Here is a 14,002-nt window from a genome sequence, read left to right on the forward strand (position 1 = left end):
TACTGCCCACAGGACAAAGTCCTAGCTCCTGAGCTTGGCATGCAATGCTTTTTGCCTTATGATCTAGCCCTTGCCTCGTTTTCTAAACCAGGCCACTGAAAACTTTATTCCAGCCACATTGAGCTTCTTTGTAGCCCGCCAAATACAATGCAGTGCTGTCTCTTCACACTTCTGCTCTTCTTGTTCATTCTGCATAAAATACGCTTGCCCCAATCCTGGCTGTCTCCCTCCCTCCCGCTAATGTTTCAAAATTTAGCTCCTCTGTGAAACCTGCTCCCTTATTACATAGTTAGCTGTCCTTCCATGCATCAGTTACTCTTGCCATCATCATCATCATCATCATCATTATTAGATATTTTTGTTTAAATTTCTTTTCCAGTTTTTTCCTTTTACTAGCTTAAAACTTATGTGTTCTATACATATTATTCACCTTTATTCACCTCTATCCCAAGTACCTCACATATGTAGCTAACGATAAGTATTTGTTAAATGAACGAATGGTGAATAAATTTTAAAATCCCCAGGAAATTTTAAAAGCATATTTACAATGGCCTGATAGCAACTTAATATTGTTATTGTCCAAAAGCTCTAATATAAACTTATGTTTTAAAATAAAAAACATAAAAGGAAAACTAAAACTAATCAGTGTCCTATAGACAATAATTATTATATTAAACTGCATCCCACATAACTTTGGTAGGAACAGATTGAAACAGATCTTAAATTAATAGCCCACATAGACAATAAACAAAAGATGATTTATTACAATGATACTAAAAGTTTTCAATCCATCCCATTCATCTTCTCATTTACACTATCACTACTGGGCAAGGGAACACCTGTTTAAAGACTATATTGAAATCACTGTCATCATCAACTCTGTGCCAGTCTGGAATACTGCCTCCAGTAAGTTCGGTAAGAATTGGTCCTAGGGTTTGTCCATTTAGATAACTAAATGACATCTGAACCAAGGAGCCAATGTTCTATTCACAAAATGTATGTTGGGAGGAGTAAGATTCAAAATTACCGGGCAGCGCAGGTGGCTCAGCTGTTTAGCGCCGCCTGCAGCCCGGGGTGTGATCCTGGAGACCCGGGATCGAGTCCCACATCGGGCTCCCTGCATGGAGCCTGCTTCTCTCTCTGCCTGTGTCTCTGCCTCTCTCTCTGTGTGTATCTCTAATAAATAAATAAAATGTTTAAAACAAAACAAAACAAAATTACCTTTACTAGATGGGAATGTCCTACAAAAACAGAAAAAAAATTTTAATGTAAAAATGACAGTCTCTTAAGGAATAAAAGTAAACTATTAGTAAAAAATTTGAGATAATGTAGAAAAGATGGAAATACTTTTTAAAGAATGAGAAAAAAGTAAAGTTGAATGTCAGAATCTTTATTTATTTGTTTGTTTTAGCAGTTCAGAAGCCTTTACATTATGATGTCCAGTTTAAATCATCAGGCTATGGAGATAGGGAAGAAGTTTCCGAGAAGAATTATAAAGAATACTCAATACAATGGAAGGTTAGAGAATTTTAGGCTGAAGAAAAAAATCAAAATCATAGCAAAGGGATGACTAAGATTTCATATGTATTCAGAAATAAATATGAATGGCACATAAATTCTCTATATCAGTGATGAACCAAAACCAGAGAATATTGTCAAAATCAAAGAGGAAGAGATTGGGCTTAGGAAAAGGAATCATTTGGCTTTGTGATAAATCTAAATGACTACTGAGTGAGGTTATGAAAATTTCCAGGAAGGACTGAAAAAGGTCTGTTTTGAAAAGTTTAGGCATCCAGTTTTCTGCAGGAAGGAAGATGCATATCATTTCTTGTGAATATTTCCAGTTCAATGAATTAATGACATTATCTCATATTCATTATATATTTACATAATATCCTGTAAAACATGATACGCGCTATGTTTATTTAATATTCTCAAGTTTCTCCTCTGGAGTAAAACATCACAACAAGCTTAAACTTTCTTCACAGATGGTATGCCTGTGACTATTCTTGTGTCCACCAGCCAGATCCTCAACTTCTATGCAACCTCTAATAAATATGGAGCACCAAAAAAAAAAAAAAAAAAAAACCTACACGAGTCTTCAATAAGTGCCCAGGAAATGCCAAATCAAAATAGGCAGATTACTCCATGACTTCTACATGTCATACATCTATTAATACATCCTGGGATCATGTTCACACTTTTAATAACAGCACTAGGCTGCTGACTCACATTCAGGCATGTTTCTACTTCCTTCGTTCCTTCATAATTATTCCCTTTCTTGTGTTGGCCTGGTTTGTTTTTTTCTCTAATCTCATCCTGTTTAACTTGGCCACTTTTCTCAATTTTCAAGGGTCCGTTGAATTGTTGTCCTGGCTTCTATGTATCCGTAACACTACCAAAATGAGGACTTTCTTCTCTTTTAAATAATCAAAGGATAAGGAGGGTCAGAGGAAGCTCATAATTCTTCTCAATTATGTGTGAGGTTCTCTGCTAGGTGTTGGGGGTAAGACAAGCATGGTTCCTGCTTCCTGATAGATTACAGTATATCAGAGATAGAGATAAAAACGACAACTCTCTCTGATAAGTGCTATGCTAGGTAGGGCAGACAGCAACAGGACAAAGAAAGACTTTGAGACAGGAAGAATTATGGGTCTAGGTGCTGTGGCTGCATGTTACAGTACCACCTGCATTCCAAAGAGAAGGATGCAGGAGAGGGGAGAGGCTTAACAGCTGAGAATTTGCACAAATACATCAATTAGCTCCTTTAGTCCTCACAACAAGCCTGCAGGGCAAGTATTGCTACCCAATTTGACAGATAAAGAAATTCAGCATTTAATAGGGTAGATACTTATCCAAAGGTCACACACCTCTAGCTAATAAGTAACTGAGCTGGATTTTCAATCCAGGTCTATATGATTCCAAAGTACATGTATGACACCATGCTACCTTTCAAACATTCTCCATGTTTCTGATTTATTAACAGAAATACCACATGGGAAGAAATCTAACATTTCAGAAGTCCAGATAATGTCTACTGCTTCCATTTTATGCGGCATTTATTCAAGACATGACATCAAACTAATTTGACACAAGCTCATCCCAAACGTTTCTGGTAACTTCCTTACACTCTGAATTCAGGTGACAGCTACCTAATGATTTGCAAGTCATGTTTCCGGGGTCCAAAGACTGATATTTCTTCCAGTTTTTTTTTTAAGCTATCATATTTTTCCATCTTTGGGCATTCTTGTCTTTTGCAGAAAATATTCTACAGTAATAGTGCAAGGCACTCAACAATTTCAGAAGTAGCTTGAGTGTCTATTTAGATGGTTCAGTGATAGTTGCTTCCTGTCATAAGCAGGTAGCTAATATTTAACATGTATTCAAATGGGAAAAGGAAACAATCCAGGAAATCAACCCAGCACATAAAATTGTTTAATAGATGATATCTAAAATTCTATGTTCAATTCCTGCTATTGTCATTCCCCCAATAAATACAATGTCAAAACTAATTCTTGCAATAGGTCACTCTGGAAAGGTCCTCAACACCTTGAGAGTCACCAAGAGCAATAGCTTGTCCCAATTCTGTACTGACAGGGCATCCATTCTCCATCTGCCCATTTCTATAACCCCCCTTGGCTCCAGGAACGATATAGTTACTATTAACACGACCGTAACTGGCCCCCAAGATTGCCTTGATAAGATCATATTCTGACAGATTCCTAGAAACATCTACTCCCTCTCCTCGAAACCTACCAATATGGAGCGTAAATTGGTGCAACCACATTAGAAAAACCAATATTTACTAAAGTTTAACTTATATGTACCCTCTGAACCAGCAACAGAAATGTCTACATATGTTCACACAAAGACATGCACCAGAATGTTTATAGTAGTGCAATTTGTAATGTCCAAAAGTGGAAACTATCCAAATGTCCAACTACAGTAAATGAATAAATTGTTCTGTATTCATACAATGGAATACTTCGCAGCAAAGGGAATGAACACCTACAGCTACATGCAATGATAGGGATGAGTCTCACAAACTTAGAGATGAGTGAAGGAAGCCAGACACAAAAGAATATATACTGTGTGATTGTATATATGTGAAGAACAAAAGAGGAAAAATTAATTTATTCTATTGGAAATCTAGGTAATTGTTACCCTTAAAGAGGGGTGCTAACAGTAAGGCGGAATGAGGTGGGCTTCTAAAATCCTGGTAATAGTCTCTTTCTTAACTGGGGTGTTGGTTAATTGAGTGTGTGTGGTTTTGTGAAAATTAATTGCCTTATTTTTCTATATGTGCACTACACTTCAATAAAAAAGTTCTTAAAGTCTTCAAAGGCTCGAAATTTTAAGTAGCTAATTTTTTGAAATATTAAAATGGACTGTATAAAATATGACCTGTGGGGTAGAAAAAGTTTTGAATAAGGATCTACATTCTAAACAATATAGACATAAATGGCTATTCCAAGATAGACCTGTTCCTATAGCTGGTTCCTATAGCTCATGAGACTCTCAGGCCTCCCTACACATGGCCTCTAGTCTTCATTCCGACTAAAGCTCCCCAGTCTACTTTCTCTAGTTATAAATAATAGTTCACCTCTGCTCAGAGACTGCCTTCACTCTTCAAGGACATGCCCTGGCTCAAGGACCTTAATAAAATCGAGGCACTTTCAAACTTCAAATATTCTTCCCCTGGCCTCTAAACATCCTGCACCGATCACTGATCATGCAGTCGCCTTCTTCTCTCTCCAGGGCACTCTGGGGAATCATTCTCACAATGGCTTCTCTCTCTGACATCTTTAATTTGCCTCCTGTGGCAACTGAGAGTAGGGAAGCTGAGCTGTTTCACATACTGTGTTAAATTCACCCAAATGTCCACTCGACCTTGATGGTAGAAAATACCTTATCTTTGTTTTCCTCATTTCCCAGGAGGGTCACTTCTTGCTTGCAACTCATTTACACAACTGACTTGACTAGAACAGCTGGACCCCCGAATGGCCACATGACAACTGCTTCAGATTGCAGCCCCTTCCACATCACTCAGAAGCCCCTCAGCAGGCGGCTTGTCTAGGGTGATATAATGATAATTTTATAATATTAAAAATAACTTAAATATATCCTAAGAGAAGCCAATATAACTCTTGCAAGTTACAGAAAGGCATGAATCTGACATTTAACAAGCTTCTATTATATGCAGGACTTCATGCTTAGAACTTTCCCATATGCTATTATCTTTAGTCCTCGCACAAGCTTGTTACATAGATATTATAATCTTCCTTTTGCAAAGGAAAAATTAGGGGCTTGGAATTTAAATATATTGCCCCAAATCGCACAAGACATAGGATGCAAGGCAAGCCATTAAACCAGGCATCAGCAAATGTTTTCCATAAAGATACAACAAATATTTTAAGCTTTATAAGTCATGTAAGGTCTCTGTCACATATTTTTCTTTGTTTCTTTGTTGGTTGGTTTGTTTTTACAACCTTTTAAAAACATGAAAGCTATTTTTAACTCCTTGGCTGGATTTGGTCCAAAGATGGTAATTCGTAGACACTTGTTTTAAGAAGTTGGGGAGAAATATGTGATAAAATATGTGCTCTGGAATTTGGTCTAAGTTTAAATCCTAATTCCATCACTTGCATTTATGAAGAGTTTACAAGGCACCAGGAAAATTCTAGGTGTTTTACATGTGTTTATTTCTTTAATTCTCACAACTCTGTGTGATAGTAGGTCCTACTATTCCCCCATTCTACAGGTAAGGAAACTGAAGACCAGAGTGGTTAAAAGACGTGTGCCAGTCTACATACAGGAAGTTAATAGTATAGCCCAGGCTATCTAGCTACAAAGCTCATGTTTTTCACCACTAGGTTAATATTATTAAAGTCAATAATAAACCACCTGATCAAGATAAGTAATTGGATTGATTTGTGCATAACAGGAAACTTTTAATTTTCAATAATCTTTTTAGTCTTGCAAGAAAAGAATTTGCGGCTGTTGTAACTGGGATTGAAGCATCTAGACCCTAGAAGGTGCCATTATGTCAGATTCTACAGGTTCATAAGTGTGTAAAGCAGAACCCAGACAGGGTGATCTTTCCAAGGCAACAGTATAGAGTCCAATTAATTAAGGTCAGAGGAGTCCAAAGTGCAAGTTGACACTCAAAGGTTGACAGGTGGAGAATCAGGCAGGAAATAATGGTAGGCATCCAAATGGGCAGGCAGTTGGGGTCAGAACCTGAAGCTAAGACATCAGGGTCCTGGTTCAGGGGCTATGTCTTGGGAAATTTGAGGTTCCTGTGTCCATTCTAAGTGAACAACAGCAGGATGGACTCAAGTGCTGAGCTGCAGAATCATTGTATGCATTAGGGAGGCTCTTTGCCCTACTTCTGCACTGTACTCAGGGATAAAAGGTAGGGCTCATCCTAAAAGTCAAGGTCAGTTAAGTCCACCTACTGGAGTTAAAGATCCACAGAGACAGGGACCCAGGAAAATCCTACAAATACATAAATCTCAATATAGTTCTTTAAAATCCAAAATAACACATACTGCTATTCATGTTGTTGCAATTAATCTGTTATCGACCACAGATAAGTAATATAAAGTTGTTTTATTTTGTTTTTAAGAAATTTAGAAAGGACACTGTAGTCTTGGGGGGGTACATGGCTGTTACCTTCAAGAGGCTGCTGTGACCTGGCCCTGAAAGGTCCCTCAGCCTGAGATCCTTTGCTTGCCACCAACCCCTTTGCAGTCTTCATCACTGAGCTTACATTTCCCATACTTTATCTTATATTTTGCTTTGTCACACTCATCATACTTTTTAATTATACATATTTTTAGAGTGCTGTGTGCTGTCTGTTTCCCTAACTGGATGGTAATCTCCATGCAAGCAGAGACCATATCTGTTTAGCTTATCACAGTATCTCTACCCAGTGCCTAGTTCAATAAATTTGCCCTTGGTAATTATCCGCTATGAATAAACCTCTATTCCATGTCATTGAAATGCCTAAATATTATTTCTCTTCAGAGAGAGAACAAAAACTTTCTGAAGCTGAGAAATAAGTACTACAAATACAAATTATCTGTCAGTCTTATGTAACAATACCGGGAAAATCATAAGACATGGGATAAATAGAGAATCATCATGTTATTTATACCAAAATGTGCCCACAAGGTCCCTGGGACAGAGAAGGGACTATATAAATAACAAAAAGATCCTGCTGGTAAACAAATAACAAGAATATTTCTGCCTTTCACACAGTAAACATTATGCTTCTTTCTTTTGCTCACTGATGAAAAAATTTACCAAAGCAATCACTCCAGTTTTTCCCCTTCTATTTTTTGACCTGAGATGGCTATAATTTACTAAATAAACTACCTGGCATCCTTGGAGTACTCAAAGTCCATGCTGTCCGTCACCACTCAAATAGCAAGGGCATCTTTGGCATTCTAAATGCACATAAAGTAATCAATACAGAAAAGAACAAATTAATCGAAAGTTATGTAATCTTATACTCTGAAGAGAACCTGATTAAATCTCCATCCTTTGTAGCTATTGCTAATCTAGGATAGTGCAGGTGTTTACAATCTTTTGTGATTTGACCTCAGGTGACCCAAGGATAGTTTTAATTGCTTATCAAATGTAATTTTATGAACGAGATAAAGATATTGTGAATGTGTATAGAACACCTTTGAAATACAGAGAGCCTTTCAAAATGGGATTTTTAGTTCACTTGCTACTCCTTCTTTAGAGTCTAATTGATTTTCTTGACATCTCTTTAGCCTGGCAAACTGCCTACCTAAGTACTTTATCTGACCTTCAGGCTGTTTGCCAGGTATTGATCCAATACCTACAATGGCTGTGTTGTACCAGCTCTTCCAACTTTGATAAGGGCTAATGTACTAGCGCCAGGCAGACAGGAAGTCAATGGTCTCAAAATTTCTCTCATCCTCTTCTATCTGTATCTTCCTCTCTCCTTATGCAAGAATTTCAAGTTCTATCAAAATCAAATCTGAAGCAAATCAGATAGACATCTGGGTCTAACTTATCTTCTAGGAATTTTTAAAAAACACATTGTGGAAGAGCTCTCTGGGGAACAATAAATGAAAATGTTTAGAAATAGAAGACTTCTTTTTTTTTTTAATTTTTATTTATTTATGATAGTCACAGAGAGAGAGAGAGAGGCAGAGACACAGGCAGAGGGAGAAGCAGGCTCCATGCACCGGGAGCCTGACGTGGGACTCGATCCCGGGTCTCCAGGATCGCGCCCTGGGCCAAAGGCGGGCGCTAAACCACTGCGCCACCCAGGGATCCCCAGAAATAGAAGACTTCTTATTGAAGGTAAAAGAACGTTATTAGTTGAGAGGTTTCCTTTTTAAAGAAAAGTAAAACTAAATATGACTTATAGAGATGCTTAAGGCAGATTTAGACAAACTGCATTGCATGTAGTAAAGAGAAACCAGCTAGTAAAGGGTCTTGAAATATTGTCATTAATGAAACAATAAAAGAAAATGGGATTTAGTTAACCTAAAGAATAGCTTAATTGGGGAGAACAGTGTGATAGCTCTATTAGATTAATATCTGCAAGTTAATGTGACTATATTAGTTTGTAGATAGAGCTCATGTTTTTCAGGTTTGCCTTGACAATAAGTTTTAGGAAAGCATTTTCATTAGACAAATGGCCCTGGGTAGGCTGGGGAGATCCTCTCCAACAAACCACCCTAATTACTCAGCCCAGGATGGAATCTTTAGAGATGGAGAAAATACAGGACCTGAACTTAGAATCGCTGAAATAAGCCCTTTGGGAAACAGAGAACCTCATTGAGAATATATTTTGTGTTTTAAGATAACTTGAGATAGATAAAATTGACTGCTTCCCCTGTACAGATCTGCTATGGATATGCTTTGCCCTCTGTCAACTAATTTAAAAAAAAAAAAAAAAAGAAGAAGAAGAAGAATCTAGAGAACTCATAATGCCTTTTCCTGGAGAAAAAAATAGTGTTGACTGGTGCCTAGTTTATCTGATCTATGTCCTTTTGTAGCTTAAAATAGAGGAAAAGCCATGATAAATGTACTTTTAGGTTGCCAACCTGAGGGAAGCAATTAATACTTAGAATAAACAAAAAATGCACATTCATCATCATATGCCACTTCAGGCAATCTACATTCCAAAAAATCATTCCAAGCAGCTGGATACAGTCTTGAGTTGATGACTAGCCGTAGTAGGAAAAGGGCAGAGAGCCCCACAAAAGTGACTTAGGTAGGAAACTGCAGAGGGTTCTTCAGGGGTGGCTGTGAGTGGAACATGTCCCACAAAGTAGGCATGGGTGGGATGGGTGCACAAGATCCCACAGGGCTGGCTAGAAGTGAAACTGGATAGAGGATTTCACAGGGCTAATGTGCATAAACTCAATGAAGCTCTGCTGAAAAAGGAGCTACCTGGAATATTTTAATCTCCCTCCATACTAATCAAGAGCCCCTGAAAGTTTAGTCATCCCCTCCTTTCATCAGAGGTTCGCTGGTCCAAATGTTACTGCAGACAGGCCTGAAGAATAGACTTTTTGGTCCTAAACACATGGGAGCTTTTTGAATCTTAAATATTGAAATGTTGGAGCCCATAACCAGCACATCAAGTCACTACAAGGGGCACGGGGAATGCCTGAGAAGCAAGTGGAAACAGTAGTGGGAACAAGGAGCATGAAGTCCCAGAAATGCCTTTAGATATCTGCATACTCTATGCTGGCACAGGCTGCAGATATTGACAGTTTGGAACAAGAAAGCTTTAGCCAAATCCATGACTTCTGCAGAGGAAATGTTGAATAGAGAAGTCATGAAAGGGAGGTGATGATTACTCCAGGTTGTTTTGTCAATTATCAGTTAAATCAGTCCTGCTATTGTGATTACAATAGTGTTTGTCTCCAGCAGCTGGAGGCAAAAGACCTTGAAAACAAGGAGAGGAAATCAACTGAAATTTGGCATGAAAAAAAAATGTTCAGAAAAATACACCTGGGGAATAAATATTATGAAGTGGTGGAAGCTCTGAAAATGCACTGTAGCCAGGAGGGCCAGGAAGGGTGGCCAATGTAACAGGAATGTGTGGATGGCAGAGCCACAAAATGCTCTTGCTTCAAGCCATGTGGCTCGCGGGGATGAGGCAAAGACTTCATTCACCTTCTCTAGGAAGGGTCTGTGGGATCAGATCTAAGGTGCTATTTATGGATTTACATTTTTAAAAAGACAGGAAAAATGGAGAAGTAGAAGAAGTTCAGTAAATGATAAATAATCAAAAAAAATGAAAAAAAATTGTCAAGTCACAGAAAAGAAGGGGAAGGAAAAGTGAGGTCCAAAAGCTAAATAAAAATGGGGAAAGGAGTTAAAATATTATATTTATAAAGCTGCCTCTCAAGGAAGTGCAAAAATCGCTTTACCTCTTTGGGCATCAAGTTTCCTCAATACTACAGGGAGGGTTACGAACGACATGATTGCTAAGGCCTCCTTCTAGTGCCAAATATCTATGCCTCAGAGCAGGTTCTAAAAATTTAGCTTCTTAAAAAAAAAAAAAAAAAACTAGCTTCTTCTAAATGTAGCTCTAACCTCACTTTGGGGTATTCTCTGAAATATATCCTGTTTCTCTCAGTTGGCCCTATTCCTCGCATCCCCAAAAGGTCATCTACCTATGCCACTGGCTTACGAATAGCACATTTGCCTTGTTTTTCACTGAGGCCAGGAAGGTGGCAGAAAGCAAGCAAGCTGGAATTGAGAGGCCCTGGCTTCTGGTCCTGCTCTCCTGCACAGACACAGGGCGTTGCGCTCACTCCAAAGAGATGGCCCAGATGAAGCTGTCACTGAGGTTTTCTCCAGCTCTACGTATCTGTCTCTCTCTGTCAAGCTTTTGAATGAGTTCTCATCAGTTAGATGTCTCTTCGCAAGGAGAGGTCAACCACCAACTAGAAAAAAAGACCAGGTCTGCTTCATTCCAATTCTCCATCTAATCCATTCATATAAACTACAACTAAGACATCACAGTTAGAGGTCAGAAAGTGTATGACACAAAAGAAAATAGTAATGAAATACTAAAAGGCAAAGAACTTCCCAGAGAAGTGACTCACTCTGTTATAAACCAGTCTCCAGAGGAACCTGGAGGAAGAGCCACTCCTCTCAGAGACACTTATAATGAGATTTGAAAGAAGTCTGAGAGAATAGTCAACGATTGATCATACACCCCCAGTGCTCAGAGCTGCTGACCCCACACATTCATCACGTGTGATGTTCATGGCAGTCATCTCTGGCTAGTAGTGACTTAGAGCCCACTAGAGACATCCTCTGCATCCCCACCTCTAAGTTCTCCAGCTTTCCATTTCCCCCATGTCAGCCTGCAGGCCACTAAGCACCCTGCATTCCTATCAGGTGTCCTGTCAGGCAAAACTGGTTTATTCAAGGTCACGCTGGCAGCTGAGCCCAAGAGCCTGCTGCCTGTGCTGTTAACCTTGCCAAGTTGAGCTGCATCTATTTTTTTTTCTTCAATCATTCCTAGAAATATCAATTCTGGAAAACTCTGTTTTCCCACAGAAGGTTTTGGCAGCCAATCCTCAGCAATTACCTCATTCTCTGCTCTGCTGCCATCTGAGACGGTGTACCAGGAAAAACTGTGCACCTGTAAGGAGAACAAATGCACTGGGGGTGAAGGATTGGAACTCCCCTTCCCTCCTGACATGGTTCCCTAGGAAAGGTCTCTGTGGAGTTGTAGAATATTCTTGTTGCAAGAGGCTTGAAATTCCATCTACCCAAAAGCTATCATTTCACACACAAGGAAACTGAGACTGGGCAGAGGTATCCCTTCCACAGATTATAATTAAAATATTTCAAAGTATATAAATAAATAGATGAATGAGTGAACGAATGAATGAGTGAAGAGGAGAGGGAGAAATTCAGAAATTGAAGAAGGAGGAGAAAACACGTATTTGTGCAGCACAATATAAGGCCAGAGGAAGAAGGAGAGATAAGAGATCTCTGTCACTAAGTGTCTTAGTTTGTGTGGGCTGCCCTAACTGAATGCATTAGGCTGGGTGGCTTATAAACAACAGAAATCTATTTCTCACAGTTCTGGAGGCCGAGAAGTCCAAGACCGGGTGCCATCAGATCAGGTGTGTAATGAAAACTCACTTCCCTGTTCATAAGTGACATACTTGCTGTGTCCTCACATGGCAGAAGGATTGAGCTCTGTGGGGTCTCTTGTATAAGGGCACTAATTCCATTCGTGAGTGTTCTGCTTTTATGACCTCATACTTCTCAAAGGCCCTACTTCCTAATACAATCACATTAGGGGTTAGGACTTCAAAATATGAATGTTTAGGGAGGCACAAACATTCAGTCCATAATACCAAGTAAGCCTTCGGTCCACCCCTCTCCTGCACCAATCAGGTCCAAATGTAGCCAGGAGTCATCATCCTTTATTTTTGTCCAGGCAGCATCTTGTGGAAATAAGCTGTTCATGCTCTTCTGTAATACAGACAATTAATCATTAAGTGAGAGCTAGAGAGAGTCTTGGGAAGCATATGTTCACGTCCTCATGTTTTAGAGATGAGAGAGTAAGACTTGAAAAAAGTAAAATGGCTTTCTCAGAATATCCAACGACCATCGGATAGTCACAAAAAGAAAAGCAATACCGACAGACCTGGATCTACTTGTCCTTGAACAATTTCTTTTCCTACTGAATTAAGTCCAAGACATGTGCGTGCACACATGCATACCTGTGCCTCCATACCTACTGCAGGTATAAAGAGTTACTAAATATACTGCTTCAACAGCTGGGATTTTACAAGTTGACTTTTCACAAGGTGTTTATGGTTTCTTAAAATGTGTTTGGCTCTCTTTTTTCTTCTTCTGAGATTTAAAAAATTTAACATAGAACTTAAACATAAGGCTGAATTGGTCAAGATAGTTACCGCAGCGTTACTTTATACTGTCAAATCCAAATCACGGGCAGTGAATTCAAGCTCGGCTTAGTGTGATGCCAAATCATCCCACTTTGGCCAACGGCATTCAAATAAGGTCATCAAAGGCCAAAGTGGCCACCCTGAGGCCCTGCTGAAGTTGCCAATGGGTGTCTATCTCTGCATCTGGTCAGAGAGAATTCCCTCTGAATTCAGTGGGAACTAAGAACTGAGGCCAGTTAGTAGAACCAAAGAACTAGGTCCTACTAGGGGATCTGGAAGTTGGTAAAGCGGTACCACTCTCGTTATTCACTGGGCCTTGCCCACGCTGAGTTAAAACCAGATAACTTGGCTCAGAGAATTCATGATGCACGCACTCAGCCCATGGAATGAATGAGCTCTTCTAGGAAACGGAACACCCATTGAGAAGACTGAGGGGTGCCCTGGAAGAGTTCAAAGGGCCTGAAACAGGGGCTCCATTTCCTGGAATCCCTCACTCATCTTCTTCCTCTGGTATCCCTTGGCTCTTCTTCAATGCAGACATTCACTGCCTGGGGTGTGCTAGAAACTGAGCTGGACACTATGCTGGGGATGTCCCTCAAGGTGTTGACAATCTGATGAGAACCAAGACTTGTACACAAAAAGCTAAAAAAATTATACAGCTAGACTAACCAGAGACCCAAATGAGTAAGTAAAGCAATGATAATTATGGAGTTCAGAGAAGATCACTATGGTAAATTACAATAGAGTAAGAGACGTCTCTTTTGCAGAGATTTACATCCTTTTCCACATTTGATTCTTGTATTATTTAAGGCAGGTTTATGGTCTCCCCTCATTATAATGAAAAAGGAGGAAGAAAGCAGAAGAATCTAGCACAAAGAATAGGAATTTGAATTCTATAGCTTGAATTGAATACCTACCATGTGGCAGATACATTAAAAAGAGAAATGAAAGATAACACACAGTGAAGTAACTGAGCTCCACCCTAAGAGCTAAGTTCCAGTGAAAGGGCAAGTATGTATGATTCGGATGGGATCCCTGGATGGTTCCCAAGCACGCCGTAGGCA

The 14,002-nt window shown here is 39.3% G+C and overlaps 2 long non-coding RNA genes across 5 annotated transcripts in view; one reads left to right on the forward strand and one right to left on the reverse strand.

Annotated features, from left to right (window-relative positions):
• Positions 1 to 8,171: 8,171 nt before the first annotated feature.
• Positions 8,172 to 12,237, reverse strand: LOC140612135 (uncharacterized). The gene is made up of 3 exons (XR_012013448.1): positions 12,102 to 12,237; positions 11,603 to 11,656; positions 8,172 to 10,949 (listed from the first exon to the last, which is right to left on the reverse strand). It is a non-coding gene; the product is annotated as an uncharacterized lncRNA (long non-coding RNA).
• Positions 12,238 to 12,326: 89 nt separating this feature from the next.
• LOC140612136 (uncharacterized) overlaps positions 12,327 to 14,002 on the forward strand; it is a 29,518-nt gene continuing 27,842 nt past the window's right edge. For 2 of the 4 annotated variants that reach the window (XR_012013449.1, XR_012013451.1), the window contains exon 1: positions 12,327 to 13,622. This is a non-coding gene — a long non-coding RNA (uncharacterized lncRNA). The remainder of the gene's footprint in view (positions 13,623 to 14,002) is intronic. The other 2 variants (XR_012013450.1, XR_012013452.1) reach the window with 1 other exon arrangement.

Source organism: Canis lupus, chromosome 20, assembly GCF_048164855.1.
Source record: "Canis lupus baileyi chromosome 20, mCanLup2.hap1, whole genome shotgun sequence".
In the NCBI taxonomy this organism is placed as follows: Eukaryota; Metazoa; Chordata; class Mammalia; order Carnivora; family Canidae; genus Canis; species Canis lupus.